The following is a 22,440-nucleotide window of genomic DNA, read 5'->3' on the forward strand; positions in this document are numbered from 1 at the left end:
TGTTCACAAACATAGTTCACCCACATAGTTTAGCAAACAACGTAAAGTACTTAAAACACATCATAACATCAGGGAAGGGGAGACATGACTTTGGCTAGGGCAGCATGCTGCCCCATGATCTTGTAGTCCTTGCCGTGGATGGCCACATCTTCTGCATGAGCTAGAAGGTGAATGAAGCGGCCCGACTTTGGCTTTGGCTTGGTGGTGCAGTAGGGGCAGCGCCAAGTTTTGGTCTTGCTCTTATAGTAGTAATCCATGCCCTTGATACTGATCTTCTCCTCTTCCTTCTCTTTGAAGGAGGCGAAGTTGCCGCGGTCCACATCCACATCTTCCCCAGAGACATACCGCACACACGAATGAATTACATTAGTACATTATAGATTCATGGGAATACACCATGTCAAACGAACTAAATGAACAATCTAAATTTCAAGTAGGCTTACCTCATACTCTTCGTCGTCACCATATGCTGGATCGTATGGGTCGTCGAAAGCATAGTCTATCTTCCTCCTCTTCCCCTACCATCATTGTCCTGAATATACAATTACATCCATCACTAGTAAATACATAAGCCAATTGAAAAATTTAGATATGCACAGATGACACATTGATCATAGGGCTAATATACTATGACCTATTTGCATTTTCCATTGTCATGCCAACACATTGAACAACAGAGCTAATATAACTACATATTGAAATTTAGATATGCACACTTGATCATAGGGCTAATATACTATGATCCTATTTGCATTTTCCATTGTCATGCACACACATTGAACAACAGAGCTAATATAACTACATACTGTGGACATATTGTGAACAACAGAGCTAATATAACTTGAATCAAATAACTTGAGTAGCATTAAAAACCCAAATTTGTGAGCACTAAAAACAAATCTAATAAGCATCATAGCACTAAAAACCCCAATCTTTTCACAGCATCTAGCATTTTTGCAACGAATTTATCCAAATCTAAAAAACCCAATCATTGCAGCACCTAAAATCATAGTTCAAAATATCTAGCTAGCATTTTTGCAACGAATTTATCCAACAAACCCTAGTCCAAAACCCCCCACCCCCCAACCCATACAAAAACCCCGGCCCATCCGTCAAACCAACTACTCTAACCATCTGAACTACTGTATGAATCACAATCGAACTAACTCTACAAGCTAAGCAAGTGCAAATACCTGCTCCTCCACGGCAGGCGGCGCAACGGGGACATCGGGATGGACTACGCCGCTCGACGCCATCACCTTCTGCAGCGATGAGGTGGAGCCCGCCACATCTGCAGTGGTTGCGAGTTTCCCCGCACCGTCGTGGACGCCGCCGACATCCGCGGTCACCGCGCCCTGACCCTGCAGCTCCACCACATCTCCGGCCACTGCGCCAGCGTCGCCACGAGCGTCGACCATCTGAGAGACGAAGGCGATGAAGGTAAGGAAGATGATGCGGTGGGGGAGAGAGAGACGGTGCGGTGGAGGCAGTGTAGGAGAGTGAGACAACGCCGGTGGGGGAGAGGAAGGCGATGCGGCAGCGAGTGGATTTGGGGGAAAATGGTAGGGGCGATGGAGGTGGTTGCCCTCTTTATATGATGGGATGTTTCGGGCATTTCCATGGACACGTGCTACCCCATGACCGCGGTCTTCCATGCGCCCATGTATACACGGCTCCACTCGTCAGCTAACGGTCAAAGCAATTGACCCGACGGCAACGTCCGTTATAACCAGTTATGAGGGTTTCGGGCAAGGGAGTGGGGAAAAGTGAGAAAAAGTTAACAGAGTGGGGATGAATGAGTAGAGCTAAGGAACCAGGGGCACAGAAATAAAAATCCCTTGGGAATATTGGGGTATTTATAGAGCAAATAGGTGGTCGGGGGGGGGGGGGGGCACCCGAGGTGAGCATAACCCACCAGGGCGTGTCTGGGCCTCCTAGCGTGCCCTGGTGGGTTGTGCTCTCCTCGGAGCACCCCCAGACGCAGCCAGGGCCCATTAGGTGTCTTCTGGTCCATAAAAAAATCTTTGTAAAGTTTCGTGGTAATGATTTTCTACGATGTAAGAACATGTAAAAAACAGCAACTGGCACTTGGCAGTATAAAACATCCAAGGTTGATAATATAATAGCATGGAACAATAAAAAATTATAGATATGTTGGAGACATATCAGAGACGAGTACCGAGAGAGCTGCTTCTAGAGAGGAGGCCAAGTTGCAACAACTGGTGGTAGACTTGAACACTCCATTGTATCATGGTTGCAATCCTGAGGTGACCCACTTGAGTTTCATGGTCCAACTCCTGAAGACGAAGGCTAAAAACAAATGGACCGACACTAGCCTCGATTAGCATCTCAAGTACCTAAAGGATGTTCTTCCCTCAGGGAATCTATGTCCTACTAGTGTGAATGAGGCCAAGAAGATCGTGTGCCCTCTTGATCCGCCACACGTTAGGTACCATGCATGCATCAATGATTGCATAATTTATCGGAAGGAGCATGCGGAAAAAACAAGCTGTCTGGTGTGCAATGCTTCTCTATACAAGAAGGCCGGGAAGAAATCTCCCCAGAAAGTTGTATGGTACTTACCGATCACTCCCCGTCTCCAGTGGTATTTCATAGATCCCAAGGAAGCAAAGCTCATGCACTGGCACGTAGAGAGGAAGAAGCCCGACGATGGAGATGATTCGAAGCTGAGACACGTCAAGGATGGAAGCGTATGGAGAGAGTTGAACGGTGAATATCAGTATTTCGAATGTGATGCAAGGAACATCATGCTCGGCGCGTGTATCGATGCCATGAATCCATTTGGCAACGAGAACGCCAACCATAGCACATGGCCCGTTTTTGTATGGATGTACAACCTCCCCCTGGTTGTGCATGAAGTCGAAGTACATACACATGAGCGTGCTGATTCAAGGGCCGAAACAACTGGGAAATAATATTAGTCTATATCTGGGGCTACTTCAAGAGGAGTTAGACACATTATGGAAAACACCGGCCAAGACATGGGACGCCAGCAAAGGCGAGTATTTCTATATGAGAGCCACGCTGATCACGACGGTGCACTACTATCTCGGTTGCGGATATGTCGCAGGCCAGGTGTGCCATGGATATTGCGGATGCACGTGGTGCATGGATGATATGACGTCTCTGCAGCTAACGTCAAGGAAAGATGGCGGGTCTGGGAAAATTATGTACATGGGGCGTCGAAGATGGCTCGAGAAGGACGACTCATGGAGAAACTGTGGAGATCTATGCAATGGTGAGGCTGAGCAGCGAGGAACACCACGTGAGCGGAGCGGCGCCGAAATCGACGAGCTGTTGAAAAGCGCCGGGAAAGATGATAAAAAAGGCGCCAGAGACGCTGCTGAAGGTATGGAAGACGAGGTCTGTTTTCTGGGACTTGGAGTACTGGCACAAACTCGACATGCCTCATTGCCTTGATCAAATGCATATCTGTAAGAATGTCCTTGAGAGCTTGCTTGCAACACTGATGAACATGCCAGATAAGACCGAGGATGGGCCGAAGGCAAGAAAAGACTTGCAAGATTTGGAGATCAGCGCAGATCTGCACATGCCACCCCGTAAAAATTCAGAGGAGACAGAGACGGAGATAGAGGTGCAGGAGAAGAAGGGCAAAAAAGTAAAGGAAGAGGATTATTGCCCCCCTTCTTGCTTCACCTTAAGTCCGGCTGAGATCGATCAATTCTTCAAGTGCCTTACCGGAGTCAAATTTAGTTCTGGTTACTGTGGCAAGATAAGCAGATATCTAGACACGAAGAAGAAAAGGTTCAACGCGATGAAGTCCCGTGACTGTCATGTGATGATGATGCCCTTAGAGGGATAATGGAAAAGCATGTCCATTACACGCTTATTGGTCTCTACAACTTTTTCGACGTCATCTCTTGAAAGTCGATCATGTGAAGTAGCTCTGAGGCTACATGAAGAGATTGTTGTGATACTAAATGAGCTTGAGATGTACTTCCCACCCGTGTTGTTTGACGTCATGGTGCATCTGTGTGTCCATAAGCCCAACCTTGTCACCTATCAGGCATATGATATCAATAGATACACGTTCTACGCGGAGGCCAAAGATATGGATAGTGATTATCAAAACTCAGGGGTGACGATGGAATGCATGACCGGCAGCGAAAATGACGCAACTAAGAGATTTTACGGAAGGGTCAAGGTGATCTTTGACTACTCTGGACTGCACAACGCGACGATGTTCCGTGTTAAATGGGCTAAGAATGTTGAAAGATAAAATCGGTATTTCACTACCATGACTATACCCGACGCCAAGAGCACTACTGATAACCCACAAGTATAGGGGATCGCAATAGTTTTCGAGGGTAAAGTATTCAACCCAAATTTATTGATTCGACACAAGGGGAGCCAAAGAATATTCTCAAGTATTAGCAGCTGAGTTATCAATTCAACCACACCTGGAAACTTAATATGTGCAACAAAGTATTTAGTAGCAAAGTAATATGATAGTAGTGGTAGCAAAAGGTAACAGTAGTAAAAGTAATGTTTTTGGTATTTTGTAGTGATGATAGCAATAACAACGGGAAAGTAAATAAGCGAAGAACAATATGTGGAAAGCTCGTAGGCAATGGATTGGTGATGGAGAATTATGCCGGATGCGGTTCATCATGTAACAGTCATAACCTAGGGTGACACAGAACTAGCTCCAGTTCATCAATGTAGTGTAGGCATGTATTCCAAATATAGTCATACGTGCTTATGGAAAAGAACTTGCATGACATCTTTTTTCCTACCCTCCCGTGGCAGCGTGGTCCTTATGGAAACTAAGGGATATTAAGGCCTCCTTTTAATAGAGTACCGGAACAAAGCATTAACACATAGTGAATACATGAACTCCTCAAACTACAGTCATCACCGGTAAGTATCCTGATTATTGTCACTTCGGGGTTAACGGATCATAACACATAATAGGTGACTAAAGACTTGCAAGATAGGATCAAGAACTCTCATATATTGATGAAAACATAATAGGTTCAGATCTGAAATCATGGCACTCGGGCCCTAGTGACAAGCATTAAGCATAGCAAAGTCATAGCAACATCAATCTCAGAACATAGTGGATACTAGGGATCAAACCGTAACAAAACTAACTCGATTACATGATAGATCCCATCCAACCCATCACCGTCCAGCAAGCCTACGATGGAATTACTCACGCAGGATGGTGAGCATCATGAAATTGGTGATGGAGGATGGTTGATGATGACGATGGCGATGGATTCCACTCTCCGGAGCCCCGAACGGACTCCAGATCAGCCCTCCCGAGAGGTTTTAGGGCTTGGCGGCAGCTCCGTATCGTAAAACGCGATGAATTCTTATCTCTGATATTTTTCTCCCCGAAACACAATATATAGAGTTGGAGTTGGAGTCGGAGGAGCTCCAGGGGGCCCACGAGGTAGGGGGGCGTGCCCTAGGGGGGCAGGCGCTCCCCCACCCTCGTGGACAGGTGGTGGGCCCCCTGGCCTTCATCTTTTTAGGTATTTTTTATATTTTACAAAAAGTTGCTCCGTGAAGTTTCAGGTCATTCCGAGAACGTTTGTTTCTGCACATAAATAACACCATGGTAATTGTGCTGAGAACATCGTCAGTCCAGGTTAGTTCCATTCAAATCATGCAAGTTAGAGTCCAAAACAAGGGCAAAAGTGTTTGGAAAAGTAGATACGACGGAGACGTATCAACTCCTCCAAGCTTAAACCTTTGCTTGTCCTCAAGCAATTCAGTTGACAAACTGAAAGTGATAAAGAAAAACTTTTACAAACTCTGTTTGCTCTTGTTGTTGTAAATATGTAAAGCCAACATTCAAGTTTTTAGCAAAGATTATAACTAACCACATTCGCAATAACTCTTAGGTCTCAAGTTTACTCATATCAATGGCATAATCAACTAGTGAGCAATAATAATAAATCTTGGATGGCAACACTTTCTCAAAACAATCATAGTATGATATAACAAGATGGTATCTCGCTAGCCCTTTCTGAGACCGCAAAACATAAATGCAGAGCACCTTTAAAGACCAAGGACTGACTAGACATTGTAATTCATGGTAAAAGAGATCCAGTCTAGTCATACTCAATGTAAACTAACAATAATGAATGCAAATGGCAGCGGTGCTCTCCAAATGGTGCTTTTTAATAAGAGGATGATGACTCAACATGAAAGTAAATAGATAGTCCCTTCGTAGAGGGAAGCAGGGATTTGTAGAGGTGCCAGAGCTCAGTTTTGAAACAAAGGTGAATAATATTTTGAGTGGTATACTTTCATTGTCAACATAACAACCAAGAGATGGCAGTATCTTCCATGCTACACACATTATAGGCGGTTCCCAAACAGAATGGTAAAGTTTATACTCCCCCTTCCACCAACAAGCATCAATCCATGGCTTGCTCGAAACAACAAGTGCCTCCAACTAACAAGAGTCCCAGGGGGAGTTTTGTTTGCAATTATTTTGATTTAGTTTGCATAAAGCATGGGACTGAGCATCCCGGTGACCAGCCACTTTCTCGTGAGTGAGGAGCGGAGTCCACTCCTCTTGAGAATAACCCGCCTAACATGGAAGATACAGACAACCCTAGTTGATACATGAGCTATTCGAGCATACAAAACATGATATTTATTTGAAGGTTTAGAGTTTGGCACATACAAATTTACTTGGAATGGCAGGTAGATACCGTATATAGGTAGGTATAGTGGACTCATGTGGAATAACTTTGGGGTTTAATGGATTGGATGCACAAGCAGTATTCCCGCTTAGTACAGGTGAAGGCTAGCAAAAGACTGGGAAGCGACCAGCTAGAGAGCGACAACAGTCATGAACATGCATTAAAATTAATCAACACCGAATGCAAGCATGAGTAGGATATAATCCACCATGAACATAAATATCGTGAAGGCTATGTTGATTTTGTTTCAACTACATGCGTGAACATGCGCCAAGTCAAGTCACTTAAATCATTCAGAGGAGGATACCACCCTATCATACCACATCACAACCATTTTTATAGCATGTTGGCACGCATGGTAAACCATTATAACTCATAGCTAATCAAGCATGGCACAAGAAACTATGATCTCTAGTTGTCATTGCAAACATGTTTATTCATAATAGGCTGAATCAGGAACGATGAACTAATCATATTTACAAAAACAAAAGAGGTCGAGTTCATACCAGCTTTTCTCATCTCATCCAGTCCATCATATATCATCATAATTGCCTTTCACTTGCACGATCGAACAATGTGAATATTAATAATAGTGCACGTGCATTGGACTAAGCTGGAATCTGCGAGCATTCAATAAACAGGAGAAGACAAGGCAATATGGGCTCTTTTGTCAGATCAACAATAATGCATATAATAGCCACTTCAACAATTTAATTAAGGTATTCTCCTATCGACCCCCAAAGAAAAGAAAAGAAATAAAACTATTTACACGGGAGAGCTCCCAACAAGCAAAAGAAGAACAGGAAATATTTTTGGGTTTTCTTTTTAATTACTACTACAGGCATGGAAAGTAAACTAACTAAAAGCTACAACTAATTTTTTTCTTAAGGTTTATTAAACACACAAGAAGAAAGCATAAAAAGGAAAGTAAACTAGCATGGATGATACAATGAAAAAGTATGAGCACCGACATCTAGCAATGAGTGTGTGAACATAAATGTAATGTCGGTGGGAAATACGTACTCCCCTAAGCTTAGGCTTTTGGCCTAAGTTGGTCTATGGCCATGGCTGGCCTGGAGGATATCCATAGTAATAGTTGGGGTCGTACTGAGAATAAGAAGAAGACTCCGATTGCCACTGGCTGGCAATCATCTCCGGATCCCACTGGTAATTAGACTGTCGTGAAGGATCAACTTGTGGTTCCGACTCTGGCTCCATGGCTGGTGCAGGGTTCCGGTAGGCGTGAATAGCCTCTAACGGAACAAGGTACTGGCCTGCAGATAAATCAAACAAAGAAGGGGCAGGCAGGGTAATAGTCTCAGGATGATGTTTATCAAAGAACAATTTGTATTTAAGCTCTCCTTCCCTATTCTTAACAATAAAATCATGTGCCACCATACTTTTATAATCTAAATAAACACGAGGCAATACCTTTTCTTCCTTCTCATAATGCCTAATAGGTATGTTAAAATGTGCAGCTAGGCATGAAGCATAAATGCCTCCAAAGATGGGGCCCTTGGTGCGGTTCAGACTTAACCGTTTGGCAATAATGCCGCCCATACTAACAGAGTTATCACCGTATAAACCATGGAGCAAAAATAATAATATCAGGGACACTAAGGTTTCCACAGTTTCCGCGACCAATTTAACAACGACTAGCAAATAATGCAAAATAGCGTAAAACGGGAAAAATGTATGCTAGTGATTCGTGCATCGGAAACCTTCCTTGTTTCCCCTATAGTGATAGTATCAATATACCCATCCACATCCTCGCGATGTGGTTCCTCTGTCTTGCCCTCGAAAGGGACTAAAGAAACTCGACAAAAATCATAAAGTGGCATCTCCTTATGCTCATCATATAAATGAAACTCCACCGTAGGTGGTGAGCTCCTAGAATGGAAATGAAAGTTTTGCACAAAGATATTTGTGAGTAAGAGATACTGATCGCGTTGGTCCTGGAGGAAAGCGGTGAGGCCTGCATTCTTAGCCAATTCATGAAAATCTTCATAAATCCTGGCTGCTCTCAAGAAATCATCGGAAGGCCATTCAGACGACCGAACCTCCGTGGTGCGAGGCAGATTATACTTAGGCTTCGGTGCCTTTTCCTTCGAGCTTCGGCTCGATGAGCCCCTCAAAAGTCTCTTCACCATTTTCTAAAAAATTCTGAAATTTTTAGTAACTTCAAAATAAAAGTAAACCAAACTCAATAATATTGATAGCTGCCTAGGGCCTATATCATGCATCAAAACTACTTTTGACCATATAAATTTGACATGCAAGCACAAGAATAGGGTCACCTAAGCAACAAAAATTTGCAATGAATAAAGCACTAGAACAAAAACTAATTGGACCAATGGAGGAGTCACATACCAAGGAACAATCTCCGCAAGCAGTTTTGTGAGAGGTGCTTTGAGCAAGGAGATCGAAAATGGCAGCAAAATAAGCTTGGACTCGGGTTTGAGCTGGTTATTCGTGTTTGGGGGAGGAAGAATGAGTGTGTGGGTGAAAGGATAAGTGGAGGAGGGCCACCATGGACCCACGAGGCAGGGGCGCGCCCAGGGGGGTAGGGCGCGCCCTCCACCCTCGTGGGCAGGTGGTTGACCCCCCTGCTGTGTTCTCAGTGCCAAATATTCTCAAATATTCTAGAAAAAATCATATTTAAATTTCAGGTCATTTGGAGAACTTTTATTTTCGGGGTATTTTTATATTGCACGGATAATCAGATAACAGACAGAAAAAACACTATTTTTATTTTATTTAATATAAATAACAGAAAGTAAAAGGAGGGTACAGAAAGTTGTGCCTTCTAGTTTCATCCATCTCATGATCATCAAAAGGAATCCACTAACAAGGTTGATCAAGTCTTGTTAACGAACTCATTCCGAATAACATGGAACCGGAGAAATTTCGAATAACACTATGATACCTCAACAGGGATATGCACATCCCCAATAATAAGAATATCATATCTCTTCTTGATAGTTGGAAGAGGAAATTCAAAACCTCCAAATATAATCGATGGAATTTTTCCAGTAGAGTTGATACTATGAACTTGAGGTTGTTTCCTCGGAAAGTGTACCGTATGCTCATTACCATTAACATGAAAAGTGACATTGCCTTTAGTGCAATCAATAACAGCCCCTGCAGTATTCAAAAAGGGTCTTCCAAGAATAATAGACATACTATCGTCCTCGGGTATATCAAGAATAACAAAGTCCGTTAAAATAGTAACGTTTGAAACTACAACAGGCACATCCTCACAAATACCGACAGGTATAGCAGTTGATTTATCAGCCATTTGCAAATATATTTCAGTAGGTGTTAACTTACTCAAATCAAGTCTACGATATAAAGAGAGAGGCATAACACTAACACCGGCTCCAAGATCACATAAAGCAGTTTTAACATAGTTTCTTTTAGTGGAGCATGGTATAGTGGGTACTCCTGGATCTCCAAGTTTCTTTGGTATTCCACCCTTAAAAGTATAATTAGCAAGCATGGTCGAAATTTCAGCTTCCGGTATCTTTCTTTTATTTGTAACAATTTCTTTCATATACTTAGCATAAGGATTCATTTTGAGCATATCAGTTAATCGCATACGCAAAAAGATAGGTCTAATCATTTTTGCAAAGCGCTCAAAATCCTCATCATCCTTTTTCTTGGATGGTTTGGGAGGAAAAGGCATGGGTTTCTGAACCCAAGGCTCTCTTTCCTTACCATGTTTCCTAGCAACAAAGCCTTTCTTATCATAACGTTGATTCTTTGATTGTGGGTTATCAAGATCAACAACAGGTTCAATTTCTATATCATTATCATTACTAGGTTGAGCATCATCATGAATATTATTATTAACATTATCACTAGTTTCAGGTTCATTACCAGATTGTGTTTCAGCATCAGAAATAGAGATATGATTTGGATTCTCATGTGGTTCAATAACAGGTTCACTAGAAGCATGCAAAGTCCTATCATTTTTCTTTTTCTTCCTTTTAGAAGGACTAGGTGCATCTATATTATTTCTCTGAGAATCTTGCTCAATTCTCGTAGGGTGGCCTTCAGGATACAAAGGTTCCTGAGTCATTCTACCACCTCTAGTCATAACTCTAACATCATTATCATTATATTTACTATTTAATTCATTGAGCAAGTCATTTTGAGCTTTAAGTACTTGTTCTACTTGAGTGGTAACCATAGAAGCATGTTTACTAATAAGTTTAAGTTCACCTTTGACATTAGCCATATAATCACCCAAATGTTCAAGCATATTTGAATTGTATTTCAATTGTCTACCAAAATAAGCATTAAAGTCTTCTTGCTTAGCCATAAATTTATCAAACTCATCTAAGCATGGGCTAGCAAATTTAGTAAATGGGATTTCAGCTTTATCATATCTATAGAGAGAATTTACCTTTACTACCTGTGTCGGGTTATCAAGACCATGAGTTTCTTCAATAGGTAATGGATTAAGATCATATGTTTCTTCAACAGGCGGTAAATTAAGACCATGTATTTCTTCAATAGGAGGTAAATGCTTAACATCTTCAGCTTTAGTACCCTTTTCTTTCATAGATTTCTTTGCCTCTTGCATATCTTCAGGACTAAGAAATAGAATACCCCTCTTCTTCGGAGTTGGTTTAGGAATAGGCTCAGCAATTGGCTCTGGAGGTGTCCAATTATTTTCATTTGTCAACATATTATTCAATAGAATTTCAGCTTCATCCGGTGTTCTTTCCTTGAAAACAGAACCAGCACAACTATCCAGGTAATCTCTGGAGGCATCGGTTAGTCCATTATAAAAGATATCAAGTATTTCATTTTTCTTAAGAGGATGATCAGGCAAAGCATTAAGTAATTGGAGAAGCCTCCCCCAAGCTTGTGGGAGACTCTCTTCTTCAATTTGCACAAAATTATATATATCCCTTAAAGCAGCTTGTTTCTTATGAGCAGGGAAATATTTAGCAGAGAAGTAATAAATCATATCCTGGGGACTACGCACACAACCAGGATCAAGAGAATTAAACCATATCTTAGCATCACCCTTTAATGAGAACGGAAATATTTTAAGGATATAAAAGTAACGAGTTCTCTCATCAGTAGTGAACAGGGTGGCTATATCATTTAATTTAGTAAGATGTGCCACAACAGTTTCAGATTCATAGCCATGAAAAGGATCAGATTCAACCAAAGTAATTATATTAGGATTAATAGAGAACTCATAATCCTTATCAGTAACACAGGTAGGTGAAGTAGCAAAAGCAGGGTCAGGTTTCATCCTAGCATTTAGAGATCGCTTATCCCATTTAGCTAATAACCTCTTGAGTTCGTATCTATCTTTGCAAGCTAAAATAGCTAAAGAAGCATCTTTATCAAAAACATAACCCTCAGGAATAACAGGCAAGTCTTCATCATCAATTTCATCAATATTATCAGATTCATTATTTTCAATCTCTCTAGCCCTAGCAAGTTGTTCATCAAGAAATTCACCAAGTGGCATAGTGGTATCAAGCATAGAAGTAGTTTCATCATAAGTATCATGTACAGCAGAAGTGGCATCATCAATAACATGCGACATATCAGAACGAATAGCAGAAGCAGGTTTAGGAGTCGCAAGCTTACTCAAAACAGAAGGTGAATCAAGTGCGGAGATAGATGGCAGTTCCTTATCTCCCCTCGTAGTTGAGGGATAAATCTTAGTTCTCGGATCTTCCAAGTTCTTCATAATGATAAGCAGATATAAATCCCAAGTGACTCAAGGAATAGAGCTATGCTCCCCAGCAACGGTGCTAAAAAATAGTCTTGATAACCCACAAGTATAGGGGAGCAACAGTTTTCGAGGGTAAAGTATTCAACCCAAATTTATTGATTCGACACAAGGGGAGCCAAAGAATACTCTCAAGTATTAGCAGCTGAGTTATCAATTCAACCACACCTGGAAACTTAATATCTGCAGCAAAGTATTTAGTAGCAAAGTAATATGATAGTAGTGGTAGCAAAAGGTAACAGTAGTAAAAGTAATGTTTTTGGTATTTTGTAGTGATGATAGCAATAGCAACGGGAAAGTAAATAAGCGAAGAACAATATGTGGAAAGCTCGTAGGCAATGGATCTGTGATGGAGAATTATGCCGGATGCGGTTCATCATGTAACAGTCATAACCTAGGGTGACACAGAACTAGCTCCAGTTCATCAATGTAATGTAGGCATGTATTCCAAATATAGTCATACATGCTTATGGAAAAGAACTTGCATGACATCTTTTGTCCTACCCTCCCGTGGCAGTGGGGTCCTTATGGAAACTAAGGGATATTAAGGCCTCCTTTTAATAGAGTACCGGAACAAAGCATTAACACATAGTGAATACATGAACTCCTCAAACTATGGTCATCACCGGTAAGTATCCCGATTATTGTCACTTCGGGGTTAACGGATCATAACACATAATAGGTGACTAAAGACTTGCAAGATAGGATCAAGAACTCTCATATATTGATGAAAACATAATAGTTTTAGATCTGAAATGATGGCACTCGGGCCCTAGTGACAAGCATTAAGCATAGCGAAGTCATAGCAACATCAATCTCAGAACATAGTGGATACTAGGGATCACACCCTAACAAAACTAACTCGATTACATGATAGATCCCATCCAACCCATCACCGTCCAGCAAGCCTACGATGGAATTACTCACGCACGGCAGTGAGCATCATGAAATTGGTGATGGAGGATGGTTGATGATGACGATGGCGACAGATTCCCCTCTCCGGAGCCCCGAACGGACTCCAGATCAGCCCTCCCGAGAGGTTTTAGGGCTTGGCGGCGGCTCCGTATCGTAAAACGCGATGAATTCTTCTCTCTGATTTTTCTCTCCCCGAAACACAATATATAGAGTTGGAGTTGAAGTCGGAGGAGTTCCAGGGGGCCCACGAGGTAGGGGGGCAGGCGCGGCCCCCACCCTCGTGGATAGGTGGTGGGCCCCCTGGCCTTCATCTTTTGCAGGTATTTTTTATATTTTCCAAAAAGTTGCTCCGTGAAGTTTCAGGTCATTCCGAGAATGTTTGTTTCTGCACATAAATAACACCATGGTAATTCTGTTGAAAACAACGTCAGTCCGGGTTAGTTCCATTCAAATCATGCAAGTTAGAGTCCAAAACAAGGGCAAAAGTGTTTGGAAAAGTAGATACGATGGAGATGTATCAGCTACCGTGAACGCTATCACAAAAAACGAGCCATGGGTACACGCTAAGCACGTGACACAATGCTTCTTCGTAACCGACCCATGCAATCCCAGCCGTGTTGTCGTGAGGAGAGGCAAAAGGAACATCATTGGAATGGATGGAGTCGCCAACGAGGAAGACTACGACCAGTACGGCAACGCAATGAGGGAAGATGACGATGACAATGAAGTATATGTCAAAACAAGAATCAATACTACAATACCTAAGAAAGATCATACTACATGGAAAAGGAAAAGTCACAATGAGGGGCTCAATTATTCTTCAACGAACAAGAAGGGGAAGAAGCTCACTCAAAAATGAAAACATCGACGCTGAGGAACCGTTATCAGTCAAATGATGTAATATATATGTTCCTATTTTGTGGAAACATTTAACCGTTATGCATGGGTCAAATGATGTAATATATATGTTCCTATTTTGTATACATACTTAACCATCAAATGATGCAATATATATCGCCTTAGTTATATACATTGTATCACCTTCCTGCTCTCGGAAAAAAGGAAAAGAAAAGAAAAAGAAGAAAAGAAAAGGAAGAGAAAATAAAGGAAAAGAAAATAGAAGAAACAAAATAGGAAAACTTTTCTAGGTTCTGGTTATAGCAGTAGTGCTTTTCTGGAAAAAAGTGCTATAGCTATGTTAGATAGCAATAGCGCTTCTTGGAGAAATGCGCCATAGCTACTGTTGATATCAGTAGCACTTCTTGGAGAAACATGCTATAGCTAAATTAGCTATAGCGCATTTTGTTGAGACGCGCTGCTGCTATATTGACTTAACCCCCCGCCAGTTTCCCGCCTCTGCTTCTTCCCCCAAATCCCCACTCTATCTTCTCCCACCTCGTCGCCTCCGGAGCCCAAGCGCCGACGTTGCACGCTCCCTCCCTCGCCGTCGCGTGGCCCCAACATCAACGCCGCGTGCCTCCTCCCTCGCCGTTGCGCCCCCTCCCTCGTCTGCCCGACCCTGACCTCGACACCGCTCCAACCTCCTCCCCTCCCTACCTCAGCCGTCGTCGTGCCTGCCTCACCGCCGCCGTTGGGCCTGCCTCCTTGCCGTCGACACCCCTATCTCCTCGCCATCAACTCCCCTACACCCTCTGTAACCCCCACCACTCCTCTCTCTCTGCCATTAGGGTTCTAGGGTTCTTAGGTTATGTTTTTAGTCAGGGCATTAGGTTAATTAGGTTATATTTTTAGTGAGGGAAGTAGGTCAATTAGGTTCTTAGGTTAATTTACTTAGGTGAATACTTTGCAAGAGGGCAGTAGGTTAGTTTAGTTATTTGTTTTGCGGTGATGAATTTAGTATGAACCCTAGTTAATTAGTTGGTATGAACCCTAGTTAAAAAAAGAATTAGTATGGGTTCTAGGTATTTTACGTGTTTAATTTCTTTAGTTAAAGCAATTGTTTCTATTTAAATATTCAAATTCATCAAGTTCTATATTTTTCTTGCTGTTATATGCAAATTTGAAGTGGACATCTGATATGTCAACATGTGATTTGGACATGTGATGTTCGTAATTTGGACATGTGATATTTGGAAAATGATGGTTATGTGTAGGGTAAATGATCCGAGTGGCCTATGTTTCGCCAGAATGTTGATTCATTTCCGTTCCGGTGAATTTCAGGCGCTCGATATGTCCACTTCTTAGCAAAGGTCATGCCGAAATTTCGCGTGAATTTTGGCATGACCTGTGCTAGAAAGTAGGCATATCGAGTGTCCGGATTTGCTGCGACGGGAATGAAACAACATTCCGGCAAACCATAGACTTTTTATGTCATTTCTCATTTTATTACAGTTTTAGAATTAAACAAGGAGACTTAATCATAGGACATGTCAAACAACGAAGAAACCAGGCCTTTTGACCAAGATGCAGACAAGATGGATTATGAGGGTGAACAACAGTACCTTGACTTTTTGTCTGCTAAGCAGAGTCAAGGTTTGTAGGTCAGCCTCGATGATGGTATTGACGCCAACATCAACACCGACGGCGCCGGCACCGATGGCGGCGCCGAGACCGGCGGGGAAGGTACCAACGGGGAAGATACCCGCAGGGAAGGTACCGGCGCCGATGCCGCTACCGAAAAGAAGAAGCATAAGCAACAGAGGATACGCAAACCTAACAAACTTGGGATTGGACGACTGGTGATCACAAAGATGGCCCCTGGCAAGTTTGAGGCATTAGAGCCGGAAGAACTTCGCAAGTGCTATGGGAACCAAGTAGGATGCATCCTACGGGAATGCGCGAGCATCAACGTTGATGACATAAGGAGTAAAGAACATTTGAGGCAGTTGCTCCTGACGAAGTTGCACAAGAGATTGAAGTTCCCCGACCGGGATGATAGCATAGAACAACCATGGGATGATCCGAGGATGAAAAATATTAACAATCACGCCATGGGCATGTTCAACAATGATTTGGCCTCCTGGAAAGGGAGGGTGAAACGAGCTATTGAGGCTGAGGAACCCCTGTCCAAGATTCCGGAGGAAAAATCCAACACTTACGAAAGAAGAGTTCAAAAAGTTCAAGGACACTTGCGCTACCGAGGAGCCAAGGCTAAGGATGCAAAATTCAAGAACCTTCAGCAAAGGAACACAGGGAAGCATCGCCTCGGAAGTCGTGGCTACCTTGGCAAAAGGCCCATATGGGATAAGGAGGACGCAGAACATGAAGTCGCGGGTCTCCCAGATCCCTTCGCGAAGTTCACGAACCCCTTGGAGCATAACTTCATCAGGGCCCGCTACAAGTGGGACAAGGAAAAGAAGTTTTTTTTACACAGACCAGATTGATAACCCACAAGTATAGGGGATCATTTGTAGCCATCTTAGATAAATAAGAGTGTTAAACCCAACGAGGATCTAAAGGTAGAAAAAATATTCCCCCAAGTTCTATCGACCACCGATACGACTCTACGCACACTTGACGTTTGCTTTACCTAGAACAAGTATGAAACTATTTAGAAGGAATAAAACTATGAGTACTTTTCAATAATAAAACTATGAATAAATTGAAGGTAATAAAAATGGATAGCTTGTGTTAACAAGAAAGTCATTTGTCCCTAGGTAATCGATAACAAGTACCGGTAATCATTCTTGCAATTCTATATGAGGGAGAGGCATGAGCTAACATACTTTCTCTACTTGGATCATATGCACTTATGATTGGACCCCTAGGAAGCATCCGCAACTACTAAAGATCATTAAGGTCGTGAAACCCAACCATAGCATTAAGTATCAAGTCCTCTTTATCCCATACGCAACAAGCCACCTACTCGGGTTTAAGCTTCCCTCACTCTCGCAACCCACCATAAGCGAATCATGAACATATTGCAACACCCTACAGCGAGGACCCTCACATTTGCATGAGACGGAGGGCACCGTAGGACAACACCATAAATAAAATATACAATCATACCAACCAAGATCACGATTAACACACAAGACAAAATAGATCTACTCAAACATCATAGGATAGCCAAATATCATTGGGAAATAATATATGGAGTTGAGCACCATGTTTAAGTAGAGATTACAATGGGGAGAAGGGGTGTTAGACCGCTGCATAGAGGGGGAGATAGTTGGTGTTGACGGTAGCGAGATTGTTGATGTAGATCGTCGTCATGATCCTTGCCCTGGCGGCACTCCGGCGCCACCGGGAAAGAGGGGGGAAAGCCCCCTCCTCCTTCTTCCTTGGCCTCCCCCCTAGATGGGAGGAGAGTTCCCCCTCTGGTCCATGCCCTCCATGGCGGCGGAGGGGCGGGAGCCCCTCCGAGATTGGATCTCCCTCTCTGTTCTCTTCTATTTCGCGTTCCCCAGATCTGGCCGAAAACCGTTTCTTATATTCCGGGAGATCCATAACTCCGATTGCACGGATATTTTAACATGATTTTTTCTGGATATAAGCTTCCTTGCGCCCGAAGTAGAGCCCCAACTGACGTACGAGGTGAGCACAACCCACCACCACGCGCCTGGCTCCTGGGTCACGCCGTGGTGTCTTGTGGGCTGTGTGGGCCTCCGTTTGCGTTGATTCCAAGTCCCAAAAAATCACATATATTCCAAAATAGTTCTCTACAAAATTATATTTCATTTGGACTTCATTTGATATGGATTTTCTGCAATACAAAAAACATGCAAAAAAATAGGAACTAACACTAGGCACTGGATCAATAGGTTAGTCCAATAAATCATATAAAAGGTTGCCATAAATATGTGAAAGTTGTATAATATTGGCATGAAACAATCACAAATTATAGATACGACGGAGACGTATCAGTATCCCCAAGCTTAATTCCTGCTTGTCCTGGAGTAGGTAAATGATAAAAAAGATAATTTTTGATGTGGAATGCTACCTAGCATAAACTTGATCATATATCTAACCATGGCATGAATATGAAGACATAAGTGATTCAAAGCAATAGTCTATAATTTGACATAAAGACATCAATACTCAGGAATCCCAACAAACAATCATGTCTTTCAAAATATCAACGCTAAATAAATCTATCCCTACAAAATCATATATTCTTGTCATGCTCTGTCTTCTTAACACGAAGTATTTATCATGCACAACCCCGATGACAAGCCAAGCAATTGGTTCATACTTTGTAACGCGCTTCAACTTTTTCAACTCTCACGCAATACATGAGCGCAAGCCACGAATATAGCACTACGGGTGGAATAGAGTATGATGATAGGGGTAAATATAGATAAGACAAAAAGTAAGAAAGTCTCACATCAACACGGATAACCAACGGGCTATGGAGATGCCCATCAATCGATATCAATGCGAGGAGTAGGGATTGCCAAGCAACGAATGCACTAAGAGCTATAAGTGTATGAAAGCTCAATATGAAAACTAAGTGGGTGTGCATCTAATCCTATAATGAAAAATTCCCACTAGTATATGAAAGTGACAACTTAGGAGACTCTCCATATGAAAAACATGGTGCTACTTTGAAGCACAAGTGTGGTAAAGGATACTAACAATGCCCCTTCTCTCTTTGTTTATTTTTTATTTTTTTTCTCATTCTCCAGAGTCTCATCCTGACTTGTGGGGGAATCATAGTCTCCATCATCCTTTCCTCACTGGGGCACTACTCTAAAAATGAAAATTGATGATCATGACACTTCTATTTACTTATAACTCAAAAGGAATAAAAATTACAACTCGATACCTATGACAAAGTATGACTCTATATGAATGCATCTTGCAATGTACCAGGATGTGCAATGATCTAGCATAACATGTATGAAAAATGATGAATGGTGGCTGAGCCACTACTACTATGTCAGCTATATGATCATGCAGAGCAATATGACAATGAATGCTCAAGTCATCAAACGGAAGCGGTGGAAGTTGCATGGCAATATATCTCGGAATGGCCATGGAAAAGCCATAATAGGTAGGTATGGTGGCTGTTTTGAGGAAGATATAGTAAGTCTTATGTGTGATAGACCGTATCATATCACGGGGTTTGGATGCACCTACGAAGTTTGCACCGACTCTCGGGGTGAGAAAGGGCAATGCATGGTATTGTAGAGGCTAGCAAATTGTGGAAAGGTAAGAGTGTGTATAATCCATGGACTCACATTAGTCATAAAGAACTCATACAATTATTGCAAAAGTTTATTAGCCCTCGAAACAAAGTACTACTATGCATGCCCCTAGGGGGATAGATTGGTAGGAAAAGACCGTCGCTCATCCCCGACCGCCACTCATAAGGAAGACAATCAATAATAAATCATGCTCCAACTTCATAGCATAATGAGAGAATATACGTGCATGCTTTGGGAATCACAAACCTTAACACCAATATTCCTACTAACCACAACCATTTACTAGTACCTCCCACATATTATCATCTCTATATCGCAAAACTATTGCAAGGAATCAAACACATCATATTTAGTGATCCATAAGTTTTATGTAGGATTTTATGACTAACCATGCAATTGACCAATTCCTTTGGACTCTCTAAATAGATATAAGTGAAGCATGAGATTTTAATTCTTTCTAGAAAAGACCATGCTCTAATAAATATAAGTGAAGCAAAGGAGCATTCTTCAAATAACAGTTTTCTATGTAAAGAGAAATAGGCAATCCAAACTTCAAATGATATAAGTGAAGCAATGAAGCATTCTATAAAGCCATGCTCAAAAGATATAAGTGAAGTGCAATGAGCATTCAATAAATAAACCATGGACTATCTCATACCAGCATGGTGCATGAAAGAAAAATGAAAAATAAACACAAAAGATGCTCCAAGATTTACACATATCACATGAACGAAACGAAGACGAAAACATACCAATACTTGTTGAAGAAAGACGGGATGCCTCCTGGGGCATCCCCAAGCTTAGACGCTTGAGTCTCCTTAAATATTTACTTGGAGTGCCTTGGGCATCCCCAAGCTTGATCTCTTGCCTCTCCTCCTTCTCCTCATATCGAGACCTCCTCGATCTTTGATCACTTCATCCACACAAAACTCAACAAAAAGCTCGGTAAGATCCGTTAGTATAATAAAGCAAATCACTACTCTAAGTACTGTTGCAAAACAGTTCATATTTTGTTTTTGCACTATAGCTACTGGAATATAACTTTTCCATGGCTTATACCACCGATAAAAATCGATAGTTTCATCAAAACAAGCAAAACAATGCATCAAAAACAGAATCCGTCTTAAACATGACAGTCTGTAGTAATATGAACATTCACCATACTTTTGTTACTCCAAAAATTCTGAAAAATTAGGAAAAAATAAAAATATTTGTTTAGTAAGACTATGCAAAAAGTTTCAGAACCTTTAGACATTCCAGTTAAAAATGTAAAATCATGCACTACAGCCAAAGTTTCTGTTTTTGCACCGCACATACCAGCAAGCAATCTACTCATCCTAAAGGCAAATCTTGGCACATTATTTTTATAATACAATGGAATTGTAAAAGGGGATAATTATTTTTGTTGAAAAGTTTATGAAATTCAATATTCACAAAGTTTCCATGGGCATGAACAAAGTTCAGGGCATGTTCCCGCTTCCTCGGTGCTCGTCTATCTCACTTTCATTTATCTTTTTGTGAAGTTTTAAGTTCCCCTCTATATTTTTTTTGTTTTTAAACTTTATAAAAGCACTCAACAGAAATAAATGACGCTCTAAAACTTCTGGGTTGTCTCCCTGGCAGCGCTTTCTTTAAAGCCATTAAGCTAGGCATAAAGTGCTCAAGTAATGAATCCACCCAGATCCCAAGGTATATCAAAGCCAACTTTAATTAACAATGGTTTGGTATTTAGTAGTGAGCACAAAGAAACATATATCATGAAATGATGAAGTCTAACTCTCTTCCTATGCATCGGCATGTCATACAAGAAAAATTCATGCACATCAAGTAAAGGCCAATACATAGCATAAGCAGTTTCTTGCAATTTTATCGTGTTGGAAACATAGAGAGGTGGAGATATACTTCCTCTATCATAATAATTTCAAGTAGGAGCAGCAAGCACATGCATATTATATTCATCAAAATCATCGCGTGCAACGGTAAAAGGCAGCCCATCAATGTAATCCTTAATAAGAGCAAACTTCTCCGATATAGTGTAGTTGGGAGAATCCAAAAAGATAATAGGACTATCATGTGTGGGTGCAATAACTACAATTTCATTCTTAATATAAGGAAATATAGCAAGTTCATCTCCATAAGCATAATTCATATTGGCATCTTGGCCACAAGCATAGCGAGCATCAAGTTCATCAAAAAGGGATATTTCAATGAATCAACGGGATCATAACAATTATCATAGCATTCATCCTTCGGTAAGCATGAAGGGGAATTAAATATTGTATGAGTTGAAGAGTTACTCTCATTAGAAGGTGGGCATGGGTAGCTAATCTTCTCTTCCTCCTTTTGTTCTTCGCTTTCCTCATCATCTTTTTCATCCAATGAGCTCACAGTTTCATCAATTCCTTCGTCCATAGACTCCTACAAAGTATTAGTCTCTTCTCGGACATCGGAGATTTTCTCAATAAATTCATCAATATCGGAATTATATTTATAATTATCATAGAAATATTTAAGGATGGCAAAATTTTCAGGTCTATAAACATCATCATCAAAAGCTTCATACTTTAAAAATAAAGATTCAATTTCATAAGCACCCTTAAAAGCAACAAATTCTTCTATTTGTTTCACATCATAGTAATCATATATACCATTAGCATAAGAAGCCAAGGTTTCATTATCATTAAATTTGCATGAAAAGGGAAGATGTGGAGCGTTCATCCTAGAGCAACAAGTATAATCATATCTCAAGCATAGCTCCCGAGCATACCAATTTGATCCCATAAAAATTTCCCTTTATGAGTCAAGCAATAATCCCTAAAGTATTCACGTTGATCCAACGTTACTCCCATTATATAGTTGAATGGGGTTTTCTCAGGATTATCAAAGTAGTGCATAATACCTTTCACATAACAAACAGCGCGGGTTTTAGGAGGTTCCCCATCTCCATGAG

This window comes from Triticum aestivum, chromosome 1A, assembly GCF_018294505.1.
Source record: "Triticum aestivum cultivar Chinese Spring chromosome 1A, IWGSC CS RefSeq v2.1, whole genome shotgun sequence".
NCBI lineage: Eukaryota > Viridiplantae > Streptophyta > Magnoliopsida > Poales > Poaceae > Triticum > Triticum aestivum.